The sequence below is a fragment of the Phyllobates terribilis genome, unplaced genomic scaffold (genome assembly GCF_046119375.1).
Source record: "Phyllobates terribilis strain yellow unplaced genomic scaffold, ASM4611937v1 Scaffold_61__1_contigs__length_8056638, whole genome shotgun sequence".
Lineage (NCBI taxonomy): Eukaryota > Metazoa > Chordata > Amphibia > Anura > Dendrobatidae > Phyllobates > Phyllobates terribilis.
Window position 1 is genome coordinate 1,807,440 of NW_027362821.1, and position 24,389 is coordinate 1,831,828.

At 46.3% G+C, this 24,389-nt stretch overlaps 1 pseudogene; it reads left to right on the forward strand.

Annotated features, from left to right (window-relative positions):
* Positions 1-1,990: 1,990 nt before the first annotated feature.
* LOC141192427 (uncharacterized) overlaps positions 1,991-24,389 on the forward strand; it is an 85,850-nt pseudogene continuing 63,451 nt past the window's right edge.

Here is a 24,389-nt window from a genome sequence, read left to right on the forward strand (position 1 = left end):
AGCCACATGAGGTCTGGCATTGTCCTGCATTAGGAGGAACCCAGGGCCAACCGCACCAGCATATGGTCTCACAAGGGGTCTGAGGATCTCATCTTGGTACCTAATGGCAGTCAGGCTACCTCTGGCGAGCACATGGAGGGCTGTGCAGCCCTCCAAAGAAATGCCACCCCACAGCATTACTGACCCACTGCCAAACCGGTCATGCTGAAGGATGTTGCAGGAAGCAGATTGCTCTCCACGGCATCCCCAGACTCTGTCACGTCTGTCACATGTGCTCAGTGTGAACCTGCTTTCATCTGTGAACAGCACAGGGCGCCAGTGGCGACTTTGCCAATCCTGCTGTTCTGTGGCAAATGCAAAGCGTCCTGCACGGTGTTGGGCTGTGAGCACAACCCCCATCTGTGGACGTCGGTCCCTCATACCACCCTCATGGAGTCGGTTTCTAACCGTTTATGCAGACACATACACATTTGCAGCCTGCTGGAGGTCATTTTGCAGGGCTCTGGCAGTGCTCCTCCTCTTCTTCCTTGAACAAAGGCAGAGGTAGCGGTCCTGCTGCTGGGTTGTTGCCCTCCTACGGCCCCCTCCACGTCTCCTGGTGTACTGGCCTGTCTCCTGGTAGCGCCTCCAGCCTCTGGACACTACGCTGACAGACACAGCAAACCTTCTTGCCACAGCTCGCATTGCTGTGCCATCCTGGATGAGCTGCACTATCTGAGCAACTTTTGTGGGTTGTAGAGTCCGTCTCATGCTACCACGAGTGTGAAAGCACAACCAACATTCAAAAGTGACCAAAACATCAGCCAGAAAGCATTGGTACTGAGATGTGGTCTGTGGTCCCCACCTGCAGAACCACTCCTTTATTGAGGGTGTCTTGATAATTGCCAATAATTTCCATCTATTGTCTATTCCATTTGCACAACAGCATGTGAAATTGATTGTCAATCAGTGTTGTTTCCTAAGTGGACAGTTTGATTTCACAGAAGTTTGATTTACTTGGAGTTATAGTCTGTTGTTTAAGTGTTCCCTTTTTTTTTTGAGCAGTGTATATATTCCCATGAGAAGAATCTGTGACTTCTCTGCATTTAGTGGTTACTACTCACCTGGGTGGTCATATGTAGGAATTTCCTCTTTACACCGCTCATCACCCCTCACATATGTCTCTGTAGTATTAATGTGGGTCAGATCTTCACCCTGAAACAAATATTGTATAAGTCACAGACAGATGAGAAGTCACATCTATGATCAGCTCTAATCCTGCCATCTCCACCGTTCTCATTATACAAGTATAAAACATATAATACTGGTGGATAAAACAAGACTGAACACAAGACCTACACAGAGGTCTACACATCATAGGGGAGATCTCATGACACCTTCTCTCCCTCTACCTGATGATCCTGAGGAACATTGATGTCTTCTTGTTTACGGTCCTGTGGAATAAGAGGACGGGGACATCTCTCTGGTGTTGTCCTCTTACTGGATAGATCTGGAGGAAACACATACAGGGACTGAATTCATTCTTTACATACAGATAATTATAGGCCGTGTGTATTTAGTCCTGTCTATTACCTGGTGATGTGAGGGGCTGGGGAACCTCCATCATGACGTTCTTGCACAGATCTTTGTGTCCTTAGACTGCGACATTTGGACACCTTATAGGAACCTGACAAATACAATGATACCGTCATTCCCTCGATCCCTTCATGAGTTCTAGGATCTTCTGGCCATTGATGTCCTCATATATCAGGGGGTGAGATGGAGGCCCTGTGATTGGGCTCGGGGGTCTTCCACATCCCTCAGACACAGGGTCCTGACAGCGCCCACTAGAGGTCTTCTTCACTACTGTGTAATCCTGGTTATGGAGAGACACATTATCTATCGTCAGTAGACAACTTCATCCAGCACCATGACCACCAGCACAGCAGAGTCCTGCATCCACTGAGGCCCCTGATCATGTGACCCCTGACTCCTCCCCTCCTGTGACCTCATCACAGCTCCTGTGCGCACAGAGCAGCCATATATGTGGTGGCGGCTCTGCAGGTGGAGGTATGTGGAGATTCCCCATTACTGGGCGCAGGGGGCATTAACCCCTTCAGCACAGAGACTCTTTTGGGGTCTTGTGTTGCCCCTTTATAAGAATCATAAGATTTTTGTCCTGTTTCCTGTAATAGATACATACGACCCAACTATGGAGACAGGAAAGGAGGAAACGTATTGTTCTCATAGTACAGGGCCCCTTTACTGGCCCCACAGTGTAATGCCCCCATTATGCCCCTTATGCAGGATGTATGATGCCCCCACAGTGTAATGCCCCCATTATGCCCCTTATGCAGTATGTATGATGCCCCCACACAGTGTAATGCCCCCATTATGCCCCTTATGCAGTATGTATGATGCCCCCACAGTGTAATGCCCCCATTATGCCCCTTATGCAGTATTTATGATGCCCCCACAGTGTAATGCCCCCATTATGCCCCTTATGCAGTATGTATGATGCCCCCACACAGTGTAATGCCCCCATTATGCCCCTTATGCAGTATGTATGATCCCCCCCACACAGTGTAATGCCCCCATTATGCCCCTTATGCAGGATGTATGATGCCCCACACAGTGTAATGCCCCCATTATGCCCCTTATGCAGGATGTATGATGCCCCCACAGTGTAATGCCCCCATTATGCCCCTTATGCAGTATTTATGATGCCCCCCACAGTGTAATGCCCCCATTATGCCCCTTATGCAGTATGTATGATGCCCCCACACAGTGTAATACCCCCATTATGCCCCTTATTCAGTATATATGATGCCCCCCACACAGTGTAATGCCCCCATTATGCCCCTGTAATCAGGTGACCGGATACAATGCACAGACAAACACAAGGTGGAAGTAACCAATATAATTATTTATGTCCCTGATATGGGGGAATTGTGATAACTATAGCAACAGTGAAAAATGCAGAACAGGGAGATTACAAAGATGAAATCTACAATATCAGATATACAGTGAATTCTCCGGCTCACTCTAACTGTAATCGCAGCCTCTAACCATATGTTACTTTATCTACTGACAAGGGTGTTGGTCCGGACACATATAGGCCATTATGCTCTGCGGCGTGGAACACATAACTACGGGCATGCGCAGTCACGGGTACGAGAGGTTGGGCTGCAATCTGTTTATCTGGCTTATCAGTGTAAAGCGTGTCACTTCCAGACATGCACACTAGGGGATGGATATTATCGAACCTCTAGCGCATGAGAAGTAGCGCAGGCGCAGTATATTATTGTAGACAAACTCCATTCTATATGTCTTATGACAATTCACCTCTAGGAATGGGAATGGGTCTCCTAGTCTGGGGAGGGGTTTTGGATGAAGTGGGATATTTAAACATGGACACCTGACTGTATCAAGCCTCCTGTTGAACCTGTTGGGGAAACGCATCAGGGCGGATTATAGAAACATTCTTTGATTAGTCCATACTCTTTCCTATATACAGTGGGGAAAATAAGTATTTGATACACTGCCTATTTTGCAAGTTTTCCCACCTACAAAGAATCGAAAGGTCTGTAATTTTTATCATAGGTACACGTCAACTGTGAGAGACAGAATCTAAAACAAAATCCGGAAAATCACATCGTATGATTTTTACACAATTAATTTGCATTTAATTGCATGAAATAAGGATTTAAAACAATAGACAAACAGAACTTAATATTTGGTCTAGAAGCCTTTGTTTGTCAGACATTTCCTATAGTTCTTGACCAGGTTTGCCCACACTGCAGCAGGGATTTTGGCCAACTCCTCCATACAGATCTTCTCCAGATCTTTCAGATTTCAGGGCTGTCACTGGACAACATTGAGTTCAGCTCCCTGGGGTCATATTCGACACTAACCTTTCCTTTACCCCCCATATCCAATCACTCACTCACTCTTGTCACCTGCATCTTAAAAACATCTCCAGAATTCGACCTTTTCTCATCTTTGAAACTGCTAAAACTCTTACTTTCGCTCTTATTCACTGTTGTCTGGACTACTGCAACTCTCTTCTGATCGGTCTCCCTCTTACCAAACTTTCTCCTCTCCAATCCATCCTGAATGCGGCAGCCAGGGTCGTATTTCTGTCCAGCCGCTTCACCGATGCCTCCACCTTGTGCCAGTCATTACACTGGTTGCCCATTTGCTACAGGGTCCAATATAAACTCATCGCTCTCACCCACAAAGCTCTCCACAGTTCTGCACCGCCTTAAATTCCTCTCTCATCTCTGTCTATCGCCCTACACGTGTCCTCCGTTCTACAAATGACCTAAGACTAACATCCCCCATAATCCGAACCTTGCACCTCCGTCTCCAAGACTTCTCTCGCGCTGCGCCAGTTCTCTGGAATGCACTACCCCAGACGATCCGACTGATGCCTAGCCACCACGTCTTCAAGCGTGCTTTAAAAACCCTTCAGCTTAAAAAAGCCTAGCACGTCAACTACTCAGTAAACTAACTTTCCCATGTCCCCTCCTTCTAAATATTATTCAGAATCTGCGCCCTACTCTTCATCTGTCTCCACACCCTCCATGCACATGATAACTGCACTCGATACTTGAGTATTGCATTTAAACATACTGATATGAAAATCCCTATTTATTATAATTGCCCGACCTGAAATAACAAGCACTTTCCACCTATTGTGTCCCCCCCATTTCCTTGTAGAATGTAATTTTGCGAGCAGGGACCTCACTCCTAATTTAACTGTTTAACTGTCTTACATTGTATTGAATTTATTGTCTGTACATGTCCCTGCTTAATTGTACAGTGCTGCGGAATATGTTGGTGCTATATAAATATAAATTATTATTATTATTAAAGGCTTTCTGAGGCTGGATAAACCAGAAGATATTTCCAGCATTTAATCTCTTTCGGATGAATATTTTGAGCAGATTCAACAGAAGTAAATCTGCACCAGAAGGAAGGTGTGCAGCGTTCTCGACACCCATGGCACTGACCTTCCATCCTCCTAGGAATCTTCTCTTGTTTGGCTGTATACCTCCATGTTATCACACAGTAATATTATCTGACATATTTACATAGTTAATACGAATGAAAAAAGACAAATGTTCACAAGTTTTAATCGGATGGGAGAAAATGAACGTACAACCATAATGCATGTTCCATTCTGACCAAAAGAGCTAAATATTTGCTTCTGATCTCAATTGTCAATCTACTGGAGATTCAAGAAAGCACCTTATATATTTACATCATTATTTATGTTATTGTTTTTAAAAAAGCATCTAAGTCTAAAAAAAACATCTATATGGTATAAAAACCCCTCCAGACCGATGGTTTTGTCCGGTTAAAGTAAAGGAGCTAAAAAGCCCTCACCCTCCAAGTAATTTTGTCTTATCCTTTATCGTTGTTGTTTTACAAAGAACTGTCACCCAGCTTATATTTTATTGGATACAAATTACCTTTGATGTGGCACATATACACTGCTCAAAAAAATAAAGGGAACACTTAAATAACACATCCTAGATCTGAATGAATGAAATATTCTCATTGAATACTTTGTTCTGTACAAAGCTGAATGTGCTGACAACAAAATCACCCAAAAATCATCAATGGAAATCAAATTTATTAACCAATGGAGGCCTGGATTTGGAGTAACCCCAAAAATTAAAGTGGAAAAACACCCTACAGGCTGATCCAATTTTGATGTAATGTCCTTAAAACAAGTCAAAATGAGGTTCAGTATTGTGTGTGGCCTCCACGTGCCTGTATGACCTCCCTACAACGCCTGGGCATGCTCCTAATGAGGTTGCGGATGGTCTCCTGTGCGATCTCCTCCCAGACCTGGACTAAAGCATCCGCCAACTTCTGGACAGTCTGTGGTGCAACGTGATGTTGGTGGATGGAGCGAGACATGATGTCCCAGATGTGCTCAATCGGATTCAGATCTGGGGAAAGGGCGGGCCAGTCCATAGTTTCAATGCCTTTATCTTGCAGGAACTGCTGACACACTCCAGCCACATGAGGTCTGGCATTGTCCTGCATTAGTAGGAACCCAGGGCCAACCACACCAGCATATGGTCTCACAAGGGGTCTGAGGATCTCATCTTGGTACCTAATGGCAGTCAGGCAACCTCTGGCGAGCACATGGAGGGCTGTGCAGCCCTCCAAAGAAATGCCACCCCACAGCATTACTGACCCACTGCCAAACCGGTCATGCTGAAGGATGTTGCAGGAAGCAGATTGCTCTCCACGGCATCTCCAGACTCTGTCACGTCTGTCACATGTGCTCAGTGTGAACCTGCTTTCATCTGTGAATAGCACAGGGCGCCAGTGGCGACTTTGCCAATCCTGCTGTTCTGTGGCAAATGCCAAGCGTCCTGCACGGTATTGGGCTGTGAGCACAACCCCATCTGTGGACATCGGGCGCTCATACCACCCTCATGGAGTCGGTTTCTAACCATTTATGCAGACACATGCACATTTGTGGCCTGCTGGAGGTCATTTTGCAGGGCTCTGGCAGTGCTCCTCCTGTTCCTCCTTGCACAAAGGCGGAGGTAGCGGTCCTGCTGCTGGGTTTTTGCCCTCCTACGGCCCCCTCCACGTCTCCTGGTATACTGGCCTGTATCTTGGTAGCGCCTCCAGCCTCTGGACACTACGCTGACAGACACAGCAAACCTTCTTGCCACAGCTCGCATTGATGTGCCATCCTGGATGAGCTGCACTATCTGAGCAACTTCTGTGGGTTGTAGAGTCCGTCTCATGCTACCACGAGTGTGAAAGCACAACCAACATTCAAAAGTGACCAAAACATCAGCCAGAAAGCATTGGTACTGAGATGTGGTCTGTGGTCCCCACCTGCAGAACCACTCCTTTATTGAGGGTGTCTTGATAATTGTCAATAATTTCCATCTATTGTCTATTCCATTTGCACAACAGCATGTGAAATTGATTGTCAATCAGTGTTGATTCCTAAGTGGACAGTTCGATTTCACAGAAGTTTGATTTACTTGGAGTTATATTCTGTTGTTTAAGTGTTCCCTTTATTTTTTTGAGCAGTGTATATATTCCCATGAGAAGAATCTGTGACTTCTCTGCATTTAGTGGTCACTATTCACCTGTGTAGTCATATGTAGGAATTTCCTCTTTACACTGCTCATCACCCCTCACATATGTCTCTGTAGTATTAATATGGGTCAGATCTTCACCCTGAAGTCACAGACAGATGGAGAAGTCTCATCTATGATCAGCTCTAATCCTGTCATCTCCACCGTTCTCATTACACAAGTATAAAACATATAATACTGGTGGATAAAACAAGACTGAGCACAAGACCTTCACAGCCGTCTACACATCATAGGGGAGATCTCATGACACCTTCTCTCCATCTACCTGATGATCCTGACGAACATTAGGATCTTCTTGTTTACAGTCCTGTGGAAGAAGAGGATGGGGACATCTCTCTGGTGTTGTCCTCTTACTGGATAGATCTGGAGGAAACACATACAGGGACTGAATTCATTCTTTACATACAGATAATTATAGGCCGTGTGTATTTAGTCCTGTCTATTACCTGGTGATGTGAGGGGCTGGGGAACCTCCATCATGATGTCCCTGTACAGATCTTTGTGTCCTTCTAAATACTCCAACTCCTCCATGGAGAAATAGACGGCGACATCCTGACATATTATAGGAACCTGACACATACAATGATACCGTCATCCCCCAGATCCCTTCATAGAGTTACTGTATAATGTCCCAGCATTCCCAGCAGTGTCACCTCTCCAGTCAGCAGCTCAATCATCTTGTAGGTGAGTTCTAGGATCTTCTGGTCATTGATGTCCTCATGTATCAGAGGGTGAGGGGTAGGCCCTGTGATTGGGCTCGGGGGTCTTTCACATCCCTCAGACACAGGGTCCTGACAGCGCTCACTAGAGGTCTTCTTCACTACTGTGTAATCCTGATTATGGAGAGACACATTATCTATCGTCAGCAGACAACTTCATCCAGCACCATGACAACCAGCACAGCAGAGTCCTGCATCCACTGAGGCCCCTGATCATGTGACCCCTGACTCCTCCCTCCTGTGACCTCATCACAGGTCCTGTGCGCACAGAGCAGCCATATATGTGGTGGCGGCTCTGCAGGTGGAGGTATGTGGAGATCCCCCATTACTGGGCGCAGGGGGCATTAACCCCTTCAGCTCGGAGACTCTTTTGGGGTCTTGTGTTGCCCCTTTATAAGAATCGTAAGGTTTTTGTTCTGTTTCCTGTAATAGATGCATACGACCCAACTATGGAGACAGGAAGGGGGGAAACGTATTGTTCTCATAGTACAGGACCCCTTTACTGCCCCACAGTGTAATGCCCCCATTATGCTCCTTATGCAGGATGTATGATGCCCCCCACACAGTGTAATGCCCCCATTATGCCCCTTATGCAGGATGTATGATGCCCCCACACAGTGTAATGCCCCCATTATTTCCCTTATACAGGATGTATGATGCCCCCACACAGTGTAATGCCCCCATTATGCCCCTTATGCAGGATGTATGATGCCCCCCACAGTGTAATGCCCCCATTATGCCCCTTATGCAGGATGTATGATGCCCCCACACAATGTAATGCCCCCATTATGCCCCTTATGTATTATGTATGATGCCCTCCACACAGTGTAATGCCCCCATTATGCCCCTTATGCAGGATGTATGATGCCCCCATTATGCCCCTTCTGCAGTATTTATGATTCCCCCCACAGTGTAATGTCCCCATTATGCCCCTTATGCAGTATATATGATGCCCCCCACACAATGTAATGCCCTCTTTATGCCCCTTATGCAGGATGTATGATGCCCCCACACAGTGTAATGCCCTCATTATGCCCCTTATGCAGTATGTATGATGCCCCCACACAGTGTAATGCCCCCATTATGCCCCTTATGCAGGATGTATGATGCCCCCACACAGTGTAATGCCCCCATTATGCTCCTTATGCAGGATGTATGATGCCCCCACACAGTGTAATGCCCCCATTATGCCCCTTATGCAGGATGTATGATGCCCCCAAACAGTGTAATGCCCCCATTATGCTCCTTATGCAGGATGTATGATCCCCCCACACAGTGTAATGTCCCCATTATGCCCCTTATACAGTATGTATGATGTCCCCACACAGTGTAATGCCCCCATTATGCCCCTTATGCAGGATGTATGATGCCCCCACAGTGTAATGCCCCCATTATGCCCCTTATGCAGGATGTATGATGCCCCCACACAATGTAATGCCCCTTATGTATTATGTATGATGCCCTCCACACAGTGTAATGCCCCCATTATGCCCCTTATGCAGGATGTATGATGCCCCCACAGTGTAATGCCCCCATTATGCCCCTTATATAGGATGTATGATGCCTCCACACAGTGTAATGCCCCCATTATGCCCCTTATGCAGTATGTATGATGCCCCCCACGCAATGTAATGCCCTCCTTATGCCCCTTATGCAGTATGTATGATGCCCCCACACAGTGTAATGCCCCCATTATGCCCCTTAAGCAGTATGTATGATGCCCCCACACAGTGTAATTCCCCCATTATGCCCCTTATTCAGTATGTATGATGCCCCCACACAGTGTAATGCCCCCATTATGCCCCTTATGCAGTATATATGATGCCCCCCACACAGTGTAATGCCCCCATTATGCCCCTGTAATCAGGTGAACGGATACAACGCACAGACATACACAATGTGGAAGTAACTAATATAATTATTTATGTCCCTGATATGGGGGAATTATGATAACTATAGCAACAGTGAAAAATGCAGAACAGGGAGATTACAAGATGAAATCTACAATATCAGATATACAATGAATTCTCCGGCTCACTCTAACTGTAATCGCAGCCTCTAACCATATGTTACTTTTATCTACTGACAAGGGTGATGGTCCGGACACATATAGGCCATTATGCTCTCCGGCGTGGAACACATAACTACGGGCATGAGCAGTCACGGGTACAAGTGGCGTGGCGGCAATCAGTTTATCTGGCGTTTCAGTGTAAAGCGCGTCACTTCCGGACATGCACACTAGGTGATGGACATTATCGAACCTCTAGCGCATGAGAAGTAGCGCAGGCGCAGTACATTATTGTAGACAGACTCCATTCTATATATCCTGTGACAATTCACCTCTAGGAAAGGGAATGGGTCTCCTAGTCTGGGGAGGGGTTTTGGATGAAGTGGGATATTTAAACATGGACACCTGACTGTATCAAGCCTCCTGTTGAACCTGTTGGGGAAACGCATCAGGGCGGATTATAGAAACATTCTTTGATGAGTCCATACTCTTTCCTATATACAGTGGGGAAAATAAGTATTTGATACACTGCCGATTTTGCAAGTTTTCCCACCTACAAAGAATCGAGAGGGCTGTAATTTTTATCATAGGTACACTTCAATGGTAAGACAGAATCTAAAACAAAATCCAGAAAATCACATTGTATGATTTTTACATAATTAATTTGCATTTAATTGCATGAAGTAAGGATTTAATACAATAGACAAACAGAACTTAATATTTGGTCTAGAAGCCTTTGTTTGTCAGACATTTCCTATAGTTCTTGACCAGGTTTGCCCACACTGCAGGAGGGATTTTGGCCAACTCCTCCATACAGATCTTCACCAGATCTTCCAGATTTCAGGGCTGTCACTGGACAACATTGAGTTCAGCTCCCTCAGAAGATTTTCTATTGGGTTCAGGTCTGGAGACTGGCTAGGCCACTCCAGAACCTTAAAATGCTTCTTACGGAGATCCTTTTTGGTTGCCCTGGCTGTGTGTTTCAACTCATTTTCATGCTGGAAGACCCAGCTGCGACCCATCTTCAGTGTTCTTACTGAGAGAAGGAGGTTGTTGGTCAAAATCGCTCAATATATGATCCCATCCATCCTCCCTTCAATATGGTGCCGTCGTCCTGTCCACTTTGCAGAAAAGCACCCTCAAAGTATGATGTTTCTCCCACCCTGCTTCACAGTTGGGACGGTGTCCTTGGGGTTGTATCCATATCCTTCTTCTTACAAACATGGCGAGTGTAGTTGATACTAAAAAGTTCTATTTTGGTCTTATCTGAGCACATGACCTTCTCCCATGCCTCCTTTGGATGATCCAGATGGTCATTGGCAAACTTCAAAGGGGTCTGGATGTGTGCTGACATGAGCAGGGGGACCTTGTGTGCCCTGCAGGATTTTAATCAATGTCAACGTAGTGTGTTAATAACAGTAATGTTTGACAATGTGGTCCCAGCTCTCATCAGGTCAATTATCAGTTCCTCCCATCTAGTTATGAGCTGATTCCTGACCTTTCTCAAAATCATCCTTACCCCACGAGGTGAGATCTTGCATGGAGCCCCAGACCGAGGAAAATTGACAGTCATCTTGTGTTTATTCCATTTTCTAATAATTGTGCCAACAGTTGTTGCCCTCTCAGTAGGCTGCTTGCCTATTGTCCTATAGCCCATCCCAGCTTTGTGCAGGTCTACAATTTTGTCCCTTAGCTCTTTGGTCTTGGCCATGTTAGAGAGGCTGGAGTGTGATTGAGTGATTGTGTGGACGTGTCTTTTATACAGATAACGAATTCAACCAAATGCAATTAATACAGGTAATGAGGGCAGAGTAGGAGGGCTTCTTAAAGAAAAACTAACTGGTCTATGAGAGCCAGAATTCTTGCTGGTTAGTAGGCGATCAGATACTTATTTCATGCAATAAAATGCAATTTAAAAAATCATACAATGTGATTGTCTGTTTTTTTATTTTTATATTCTGTCTGTCACAGTTGAAGTGTACCTGCGATAAAAATTACAGACCACTCCATTCTTTGTAGGTGAGAAAACTTGCAAAATCAGCAGTGTATTAAATACTTATTTTCCCCACTGTATATACCATGAGGCATATCTGGTCCTATTAAATTTATCAGTGCATTTTTTATATATATATATATATATATATATATATATATATATCTCTATCTATCTATCAGGGTCAACTAGGGCTTTTGAGGGACAACCACCAGTGAGCGGGGACGCCATTGTTGTTCCTTAGTCTGCCAGCCTCCCCGTTTAGGCAGTATCAGCTTTGCTTAGGTACAGGATAGGGTACGGTAGTGACTGTATCAATTATTCAGCAACATCTTTGTTTACATCTGTTTATACACAGTTGAAACCAGAAGTTTACATACACTATATAAAAAAGACACATCTGCATGTATTTCTCAATATCTGACATGAAATCAGAATAAACCTTTCCCGTTTTAGGTCAATTAGGATTACCATAATTTTTAATATCTGCCAAATACCAGAATAATGAGAGAGAATGTTTTAAGGCATTTTTATTACTTACTGCAAAGGCAAAAGTTTACATACATTTCATTAGTATTTGGCACCATTGCCCTTAACCCCTTTACAGCCTGTGGTGTATTAGTACGCACCAGGCTGTCACCCCCTGTTAATCGCGGGCTCCGGCGCTGAGCCCACACTGAACCGGGCACATGTCAGCTGATTTTTACAGCTGACATGTGCCTGCAACAGCCGCGGGTGGAATTGCGATCCACCCGCGGCTGTTAACATGCTAAATGCCGCTGTCAATCTCTGACAGCGGCATTTAACATCGCCGCACCGGAAGCGCATCACTTATCCCGCCCATCGGTGACACCGGGTCACTGATGGGTGTGCATGACAACCCTGGGTCTGCAGCAGACCCCAGTGGTTGTCATGTGCTGATCGCTATGAGCACCACCTAGTGGTCGGCGCTCATAGCACAGGGGCATTTCTGCTACATAGAGGTGATCTGCTCATCACCTCTATGTAGCAGAGGCGATCAGACAAGTGCTGCTTCTAGTCTCCTATGGAGACTATAGAAGCAAGAAAAAAGTGAAAAAAAATGTTTTTAAAAATATTTAAAAAAAATTTAAAATATAAAAGTTTAAATCACCCCCTTTTCGCCCCATTCAAAATAAAATAATTAAAAAAAACCCACATACACATATTTGGTATTGCCGTGTTCAGAATCACCCGATCTTTCAATATAAAAAAAGAATTAATCCGATCGGTAAACGGCGTAATGAGAAAAAAATTCAAAACGCCAGAATTACATTTTTTGGTCGCCGCAACATTGTAATAAAATTCAATAACGGGCGATCAAAACATCAGATCTACCCCAAAATGGTATCAATTAAAACTTCAGCTCGGCGCGCAAAAAATAAGCCCTCACCCGGCCCCAGATCCCAAACTTTGGATTTTTTTTTCACCATTTAAATAAAAAAAGAACCTATACATATTTGGTCTCTACGAACTCGTAATGACCTGGAGAATAATAATCGCAGGTCAGTTTTAGCATTCAGTAAACGTGGTAAAAAAAAATTAAAAAAAATCTATCATATTGCACTTTTTTCACAATTTCACCGCACTTAGAATTTTATTCCTGTTTTCCCATACGCGATATGGTAAAACCAGTAATGTCGTTCAAAAGTACAACTCATCCCGCAAAAAATAAGCCCTCACACGGCCATATTGACCAAAAAATAAAAACTCTATGACTCTGGGAACAAGGGGAGCAAGAAACAAAAATGCAAAAACGGAAAAGGCTCGCACCTGCCTTTTCAGCTTTGCAAAAAATTTTCAATAGGATTGAGATCAGGGCTATGTGATGGGCACTCTAAAACATTGACTTTGTTATCCTCAAGTCACTTTGTTACCATTTTGGCAGTATGCTTCGGGTCATTGTCCATTTGGAAGACCCATTTCCGCTCAAGCTTTAACTTCCTGGCTGAGATGTTGCTTCAGTATTGCCACATAATCTTCTTTTCTCATGATGCCATCTATTTTGTGAAGTGTACCAGTCCCTCTTGCAGCAAAACAACTCCACAATATGTTGCTGCCACCCCCGTGTTTCACATTTGGGATGGTGTTTTTAGGCTTCCAATCTTCTCCCTTTTTCCTCCAAACGTAACAATGGTCATTATGCCCAAAAAGTTCAATTTTAGTTTCATCAGACCACAGGACATGTCTCCAAAAATTAAGGCCTTTGTTCCTTTGTGCATTTGCAAACATTAATCTGGCTTTTTTTTGTTTCATTTGGAGTAATGGCTTCTTCCTGCAAAAGTGGCCTTTCAGCCCATGTTAATACCGTACTTGATTCACTGTGGTTATTGACACAATCTTACCAGCTTCCGCCATCATCTTCACAGGGTCTTTTGCTTTTGTCCATGGTTTAATATGCACATGTTGGACCAAAGCACGTTCATCTGTGGGACACAGAACTCGTCTACTTCCTGAGCCGTATGATGGCTGGACATTCCCATCTTGTTTGTTCTTGCGTATAATTGTTTGTACAGATGAACGAGGTACCTTCAGTTATCTTGAAATTGTACCCAAGGATGAGCCAAACTTGTGCAAGTCCACAATTCTCTTTGTGATATCTTGACTAATTTCATTAGACTTTCACATGATGCTGAACAAATAAGTAGTGTGTTTCAGGTGTGCATTAAAATACATCCACAGGTGTGTCTCTAATCAACTCAGCTGTTGCCAAAAAGCTTCCAAACACATGGCATCATCATATGGACAATCCAGAATTGTTTAAAGGCATAGTATGTAAACTTTTGACTTTGAAGTAAGTAATAAAAACGCCTTAAAACATTCTCTCTCATTATTCTGGCATTTGTCAAATATTAAAAATTATGGTAATCTTAATTGACCTAAAATGGGAAAGGTTTATTCTGATTTCATGTCAGATATTGAGAAAAACATGCATATGTGTCTTTTTATATAGTGTATGTAAACTTCTGGTTTCAACTGTACATCCACAACAAGCCATTCAGCTTATTTTTTTTTCCTTAGATTTAAGTATATATATGTTGTTAGTTCAGTTTTTAATGCATATATTTAATAAAGGTTTAAGAACAGGGCTGTGGAGTCGGTAAGCCAAACCTCCGACTCCAACTCCACGACTCCGATTCCCTCATACATGGCTCATGTTTAAGTGATAAATTTACTGTAGCTCAGATTCATCTCAGCTAAAAGTCTAGATCCTTAGATCAGGGATAGGACAGATATTTACAGGACATTTCATAACTTTCCCAAATTCTTATGAAAAAAAATATTCCCCACAAACTGCATTGAACTACTGTACCCAGTTTATTATATATTTTAGGAGTTGGAATTGGTCTATTTTATACCGACTCCGATTCCGACTCCACCAAAATGGACACAGACTCCGACTCCAGCTCCACAGCCCTGTTTAAGAATTTACTTTAGAGTGCTGTCCCCACAGCACTGCCTCTAAACACACTATGCTATGTGACGACACAGCATTTGATCTCAATTTTCCAGACATAAATTCAGTAGGCCAGGAGACATACGCTATTATTTTTTTGTTGACTTTTTAATTTGTGGTTGGTCAAGAAGCACAGACTATTGTTTGTATAAACCTGGATGTTGACACTTGAGTTGATATGTACTGCAACTTATTGTCTACTAGCTTTGCAAAACGGGTGCAGGGTCATTGAATAATGGATGTTTACTAATTATGTTGATTGACCATTGTGTGGGCCCTGTGGCTTGTTTTTTTCATAAAACAGAGAAGGATGAACTGTGCAGATCGATTAAATGTTCAAAACAATGAGTTAAACTCATCCCACCTCCCCCTGTGGATGATGACCTGAGCCACAGATGTAAATATAAAAAGTGATTTATATCTTTCTGCAAGAAGAATGAGAGTCAACTGCCAGAGCAACAGCTAAGACAACATGGCCCCATGAAGAGGGACACAGATTTGACTTTCTATAGGATGTCAGCTTAGGGGACCATGGCCCCAGCTGGAAGAACACAGAAGTGTTCCACTGAATATCACTGAACCCATGGATACGTTTGGTAAAGCTAGGATTGTGACCATCTGGTCATCTGACCCCCAAGGATACATTTGGGTCACCTGTTCCCATGGAGATGTTTGGGGTAGCCAGGTTGTCATGCTAGGTATGGGAAGGACCCAGCATACGATGAAGGGAAAGGGGGGGAAGCCCAGCAACTAAGGAAAGGGAGAGTGGAGACCCCCTAGGCAGATCTAACACCCTGACTCCCCTACACTTAGCTTTGAGAAGACACCAGAAAGATCACGACTAAAGTCCACAAAGGAACTCCAAGAAGAATCTAGCCGACTGCTAGAACTCCAGACCTGAACAGAGGAATTTACTCTATCACAAGCTATTCTCTGAAGAAACTGAGAGTTTTTAAAGATCCAGCTATGGTGTGTTAATTAGCAGCAGGAGGTCGAGATCACTGCTGGGTCCTAGAGAGGGAGGCATGATGAAAGGATCAAGAAGGTGTCTGCAAGGCCAAGTGCAGCAACTTTCTACAGCCGGATCCAGAATGACTGTCTGTCAAACCTGACACACCCGTGACAGGTTGGGACCCTACGGTCACTTGGAACCCAGGGAGATGTTTGAAGTAGCCAGGTTAGGACCCTCCAGTCACCTGGAACCCATGGATATGTGCAGAGAAGCCAGGTTGCAACCCTCCGGTCACCTGGTCACGTACCTCTATGGACTGTCAGCTTTCTAAGCTTGTCATTACCTCCTCTCTGTGGATGCCCGCTAAAAGCGAGGTGCCATTGGTGGGGGTAGTCGGCCCTGGAAGCCCCGAAGTCTAAGCGGCTTTAATCCCCGCGAGTCAGCGGAAGGGTGGGACTTTGTGATTTTACACCATTTTGGGTATTTTGCTGGGACTGTTCTATATGTTATTGTCTGTTTGGTGGTTCAAGTATTGCCACACTGTTTTATCCTCACCCTGTGTTGTCCGAGCAGAATTCTGCTCACAGGAGACCCCCCGTGTCTCCGAATGGTACCATGTACCCCTTGTGAGGCAGTGACCGGGATCATATACGAGGGGCGTTATATATCACCCAGAATGTGTACAGAGTCCTATTAAATCCATTGGAGTGCATTGCAGTCACAAACTCACATGTGGCTGCAATGCAGGACTGAAGGTCAGCATTGACCTGGTCAGGCTATCTGGCTAAGGCTGATTAGTAAAACCCGGCAGGGCCTTCATTTCTTGGAGGAGGTTACAGGAAGGCAGTGGGGCGGGCTCCTCCCTCCAACCCGGGTTTCCAATGGCTCTTGCCACAGGTCCTTTAAAAACCCTGCAGTAAGGATTAGTGTTGTTCAGTGTTGGGACCTGCTAGGAGGATAGCAGGAAAACTCGGCAGGACTGTGTATAGCTGAACCCACGCCTGGGAAGGCTCTGCACCCGTCAGGCTCTGAGTGGCCCGGCGCGGCCGTTAACCACGGCATCCATTGTCTATAGACTTTCTGTTAACCCGGCTGCGAACCGGAGGACTTTTTGTTAACCCGTGAGTTGCTGAAATAAAAGCTGTTTATGTTGGACTTGCTTGGGTCACTGCCTCAGTTACTGCACGGTGTGAACACCGCTGCCTTACCATTTGGTGGAGAAAGCGGGCGTTGTGACTGAGGCATACCTCACCGGCAGCTGCATGACCACAATCCGGCCTGCCACCTTTCAGTTCCACCCCGTGGACAAAATGGAGGAGCTGTTAAAGCAGCTGGTACTCACTCAGCGGCAACAGCAGGAGCAGCACCTGAGTCTCCAGCGGCAACAGCAGGAGCGGGAGCAGCAGCATAATCAGCAGCAGCAGCTACTGTACCAGCAGCAACAAAAAACAAAAGAACTGTTGCTGCAATAGATTGCTGCTCTGTGGGAGACGTCGACGGCACCAGCCCCGGAACGTCGAGAGGCCCGGGACAAGGTTCGCTCAGCGTTAAGGAAAATGGAACCGGAGGACGACATGGAAGCCTTCCTGACCATTTATGAGTGCACAGCAGAGCGGGAAAACCTACCAGCCATCCAGTGGGCAGAAGTGGTGGCTCAGTTTCTGGTCTGCGATGCCCAAAAGGCCTACTTCGACCTCAGTCGGGAGGACGCCCAGGACTACTAGAGGCTCAAAGGTGAGATCCTTGCCCGACTGGGGGTCAATACATACGTGAGGGCTCAGCGCGTATTTTCATGGGCCTATGTGGAGACCCGACCCCCCCGGTCTCAGGCTTATGACCTTTTGCAGCTGGTAAAGAGGTGGCTCCAGCCTGAGTCTTTCACTCCAGCCCAGATGGTGGAGAGGGTGGTGGTCGACCGGCTGGTGAGGACTCTGCCGGCCGCTATCCAACGTTGGGTGGGGAAAGGGGACCCCGGCACCCTCGACCAGGTGGTTAGCCTGATCGAGCACTACTCGGCCACTCAGGACTGCGTCCGAGACTCTGCCCCCTCGCGGCTGTCACGCCGATCCCTGCCAACCCAGGAACCGGGAAAGGGGTCACGCCCCTTTGCTGTGGACAGTCAGCACCTTACCCCTGCTGAAGGGGTACCCCGGAGTCAGAGTGGCAGGAGACCGGTTACCTCCCAAACGGTCATAAGACCTAACAGTACCTCCACCATTAGGTGTTTGCGGTGTCAGGGGCCGGGACATGTGGTTGCTAACTGCCCCCTGCCCCTAGTGACTTTGGTACATGGGTCGCTGGTGGCAGGAGACAACCCCAGTGGACAGACAGTCGGGGTTGTGTGTATCCATGGGGACCTCCGAGAGTACCCAACTGCAGAGGTAGGTTTGTCCACGCCATGTGGCGACATAAAACGTGGTGGGGGTGGTAAAAACTCTTCCCTATGGGACTGTGTTGGGAAGAGACCTGCCCCTGTTCTGGACTCTGTGGAAAAACAGAATCCACTCTCCCCTGGTAAAATTTGTTACAAGCGCTGTACCCGACGAATCCGAGTCAAGGGTACCTGCCATAGGGGTGTCCAACCTAGGGACAGAGTGTGACCCTGATAGGTCTCCCCTAGAGGTACTGGCAGGAGAGGTCGAGGACACCCCATCAATCCCTGAGCTGGAAGTGGTTTGGGACAGCTCAGCTACAGGATCCTACTCTGACTCGGGCACGGGAAAGGATGTTAGAGGTAAATGGTGTAGCTCAACAGCCCGGTGCAGATACTGTATTTTCACGCATGGTAGTCAATGGTGAGTTGCTGTATAGGGTAGACAGAATCAGGGACGAGGTCGTGGAACAGTACCTCAGTCGTACCGTCGGGCGGTTCTGGAGTTGGCACACACCCACCTGCTGGGTGGACACTTAAGGGTTAAAAAGACGCAAGAGCGCATCTTGCAGGGGTTCTTTTGGCCGGGGATTTACGCAGAGGTCCAAAAGTACTGTGAATCCTGCCCCGATTGTCAGTTGACCACACCCACCCCAAGTTTCCGTAGCCCATTGGTACCTCTGCCAGTGATAGAGGTACCTTTTGAACTGATTGCAATGGACTTCGTAGTGCCCATTGTAAAATCTGCTCGTGGCCACCAACATATACTGGTGGTCGTCGACTATGCCACCCGGTACCCGGAGGCTATACCGCTACGCCACACCTCGGCGAAACTGATTGCACGGGAGCTGTTTTCCATGTTCTGTCGCCTTGTACTACGTAAGGAGATCCTGACCGGTCAAGGGACCCCTTTTATGTCCAAGGTGACAAGGGAACTGTGCAATCTGCTAAAAATTAAACAATTGCACACCTCGGTGTACCACCCTCAAACCAACGGGCCAGTAGAACGGTTCAATAAAACCCTCAAGTCCATGTTAAAAAAGGTGGTTTCTAAGGACGGAAGGGATTGTGACATGTTGCTACCCTATTTGATGTTCGCCGTCCGTGAGGTACCCAGGCTTCCACAGGGTTATCTCCCTTTCAGTTATTGTACGGCAGACACCCTAGGGGTCTGTTGGACGTAGCCAAAGAGACGTGGGAACAAGAGCCGACTCCACATAGGAGTATAATTGAACATGTGGCTAGTATGCAGGACCGGATTGCGGCAGTCATGCCCATCGTAAAATAACATCTGTTAGATGCCCAGGCGGCCTAGAGGCACACATATAATAAAAGAGCCATGGTCAGGACTTTTAACAAGGGCGATCGGGTGTTAGTACTGGTACCCACAGCCGAGAGTAAGCTCATGGCCAAGTGGCAAGGGCCATATGAGGTTCGAGAAAAGGTGGGGGAGGTAAATTACAGGGTGTATCAGCCCGGAAGGAGGAAACCTGAGCAGCTTTACCATGTAAACCTGCTAAAACCTTGGAAAGATCGAGAGTGTTTAGTTACAGATGTCACTTTGGGCATATCGCCAGAGAGTTCTCTACCTTCAGCCAGGGATGCGTCCGGAGGAGAGGTCAAAATAAGTGATGTTCTCACTAAACAGCAGTGATGGGAGGCTCGCTCGCTGGTGCAGCAGAATACCGACGTGTTCTCAGAGCTACCGGGTAGGACTACAGTTCTCCAGCATGACATTGTCACCGAACCTGGGGTAAGGGCGTGAATGAGACCGTACTGGGAACCCGAAGCCCGGAGGCAAGCCATCACGGCTGAGGTAAATCAAATGGTCCAGTTAGCGTCATCGAGGAATCACGGAGTGAGTGGTCTAGCCCCATCGTACTGATTCCGAAACCAGACGGATCTTTACGCTTCTTTAACGATTTCCGGAAATTAAATGAAGTGTCAAAGTTTGACCTTTATCCAATGCCCAAGGTGGATGAGCTGATTGAGAGACTGGGGCAGGACCAGTACTTTACCACGCTTGATCTCACCAAGGGTTACTGGCAGGTACCTCTCACGAAATCGGCGAAGGAAAAGACCACCTTAATAACGCCGGAGGGTCTATATCACTATGCGGTCTTACCTTTTGGGTTACATGGGGCCCCGGCTACATTCCAGAGGCTGATGGACATAGTGCTCAAGCCCCATCAGAAGTCCGCGTCCGCGTAGCTAGATTATATTATCATCTTTAGCACCGACTGGCATACGCATCTATCCCAGGTACAAGTGGTGCTAGATTCTGTCAGAGCTGCGGGGTTAACGACAAACCCCAAAAAATGTGCGATAGGCCTAGAGGAAGCCCGATATTTGGGGTATGTGATTGGCTGAGGAATTATCAAGCCCCAAATCAATAAAGTTGAGTCCATAAAAAACTTGCCTAAACCGTCAATTGCAAACCAGGTGAGGGGGTTCCTTGGCATCCTTGGGTATTACCGCCGGTTTATACCTAATTTTGCTGGGAGAACGGCGGCCCCGACCGATCTCTTGAAAGGGAAAAAATCGGTAATGGTTCGATGGAACCCTCAGGCAGAAGAAGCCTTTCAGTCCATGAAGTTTGCCCTGTGTGGACAGCCGGTCCTCATCAGCCCCAACTTCAAGGAAACCTTCATTGTACAGACAGACGCCTCGGAGGTAGGCCTACGGGCGGTATTGTCACAAAACGTGAATGATGAAGAGCACCCGGTCACCTACTTGAGTAGAAAACTTGTCCCGGCAGAGAAAAACTATAGCGTGGTAGAGAAGGAGTGTTTAGCTATTAAGTGGGCCTTGGAATTGCTACATTATTGTTTACTTGGGCGTCAGTTCCACTTGGTGACGGACCACTCACCTTTGGTATGGATGAGGAATGCCATGGAGAGGAATGTGCGAGTCACCAGGTGGTTCCTGTCACTGCAAAATTTCAGTTTCTCTGTAGAACATCGCCCTGGGAAGTTGCAGGCAAACGCAGATGCCCTGTCCCGGGCACCCTGCACAAGATTGAAAGAGGGAGGGCATTTGTGAGGCAGTGACAGGGATCGTATACAAGGGGCGTTATGTATCCCCCAGAATGTGTACAGAGTCCTATTAAATCCATTGGAGTGCATTGCAGCCACAAACTCACCTGTGGCTGCAATGCAGGAAGGAAGGTCAGCATTGACCTGGTCAGGCTATCTGGCTAAGGCTGATTAGTAAAACCCGGCAGGGCCTTCAATTTTTGGAGGAGGTTACAGGAAGGCATGGGGTGGCCTCCTCCCTCCAACCCGGGTTTTCCAGTGGCTCTTGCCACATGTCCTGTAAAAACCCTGCAGTAAGGATTAGTGTTGTTCAGTGTTGGGACCTGCTAGGAGGATAGCAGGAAAACTCAGCAGGACAGTGTATAGCTGAACCCACACCTGGGAAGGCTCTGCACCCGTCAGGCTCTGAGCGGCTCGGATCGGCCGTTGCCCACGGCAACCATTGTGTATGGACTTTCTGTTAACCCTGCTGTGAACCGGAGGACTTTCTGTTAACCCGTGAGTTGCTGAAATAAAAGCTGTTTATGTTGGACTTGCTTGTGTCACTGCCTCAGTTACTGCATGGTGTGAACACGGCTGCCTTACACCCTCCAACTACCACACTGCTAATTAATAAATTCACACTTAGCCCCATTCTTAGTGCAGATTATAATGAACCCAGGACCCATGATATATTTCTCACACGATAATAGGATAGACAGGGGAATACCATCAATAGCCGCCATGGTGTCTGTGAATTGAGAGGGCTCGTGCGGCTCAGCACCGGGCACCCTATCCTTCCACAACATCACAATTTCAGCGATATCCAAATTCCCATGACGATGGTACCATTGAATAGAATAGTGAATCAGGGAGTCACAAGCCCCTTGATCCACCATTCAGCCTTCGCCTGTGAGTCTGAGACTCCGTGATCTGCAGGCACAATGACGTCACAACATCACAACTGTGGTATGGAACCTCAGTACTCACACTGCACAGACCGGAGCAGCACACAATCAACCGCAGCAATATCAGGAATTGTGCGGGCATCACAATCAAACCGCAGCAATATCAGGAATTGTGCGGGCATCATATTAAGTGAAAGGCTGTGGGGAATCATATTCAGGGGAGGAGTCCTGAGGAGATAATTTGCATATTCCCACTGCATTTTGGGGTAAGTGAAGAGTCTCCGTGAGCTCAAAGAACACTGGATTTTGGCTGCTGGAGCTGAAAAGAGGACATCGGTAAACCAGGGGAGGAGTCCTGAGGAGATAATTTGCATATTCCCACTGCATTTTGGGGTAAGTGAAGAGTCTCCGTGAGCTCAAAGAACACTGGATTTTGGCTGTTGGAGCTGAAGAGAGGACATCGGTAAACCAGGGGAGGAGTCCTGAGGAGATAATTTGCATATTCCCACTGCATTTTGGGGTAAGTGAAGAGTCTCCGTGAGCTCAAAGAACACTGGATTTTGGCTGTTGGAGCTGAAAAGAGGACATCGGTAAACCGCGCGCATTTTGAAGCTTTTTTTTGAAGCTTTTTTCACTGTTTTCAGAACATTAACAGTAAGAACATGGAAGAGTCCAGGAGCCATTTGGTGAGCTGCATATCCTGCTACATGTTCACAGACTTGCCAGTGGAAAAGCCAGACTTCACATGCCAGAAATGCAAGCTTGTGTCCCTGTTGGAGGAAAAGTTGCGAAATCTAGAAGAGAGGTTAACTACCTTGAAAATCATTAAGGAAGGTGAAGAGTTCTTAGACAGAGCAGAATTATCTCTTCATGATTCAGAAAGAGAAGAAATTCGAACTGCACCTGAGGAAACAGAGGAATGGAAGCATGTGACCCCGAGAAGCAGGAGGATCGAGAGGCAGTCAGCACCCATACTGCTCAGGAACCAGTACCAGGCTCTCTCGCAGGAGAACCATGAAGAAATACAGCAAGATAAGACTTTGCCAGCAATGAATAACCTTGTAAGCCCTCAGAATCCTCCTGGATGGAGAAAGAAGAATGTTGTGAAGAAAAAACGGAGAGTGGTGGTCATGGGGGATTCCCTGTTAAGAGGAACAGAGGCCGCTATCTGCAGACCAGACATAACCTCAAGAGAAATGTGCTGTCTTCCAGGAGCAAAAATTAAAGATGTGTCTGACAGGATATCAAGACTCTTCAGACCTACAGATCACTACCCATTCCTGCTAATACATGTGGGGACAAATGACACCGCAAGAAAGGACCTGGAAACCATCTGCAGTGACTTTGAAGACTTGGGCAAGAAAGTGAAAGAATTGGGAGCGCAGGTGGTCTTCTCATCCATCCTCCCAGTGGATGGCCATGGAACAATGAGGTGGAATAAGATTCTACAGGTGAACAACTGGCTACGTCGATGGTGCCGTCAACAAGGATTTGGATTTCTGGATCACGGAATGAATTACCTATACGATGGACTACTTGCTAGAGATGGGGTGCACCTTACGAAGACTGGAAAACATGTATTTAGAAATTGCCTTGCTGCACTCATCAGGAGAGCTTTAAACTAGAACAATGTGGGAAGGGAAGCAAAAGGCCAGATAAAGCCATACAGCTGACAAATACTATTGAGATCTCTGCTACTGGAAGTGGAAAGGAAAAACTAAGACAAAACAATTTAAATAATAAAAATATGGGAGGAAGAGAAAACAATCACAAAGTAAAATGTTTTTATACAAATGCACAAAGCATGGGCAACAAACAAGGAGAATTG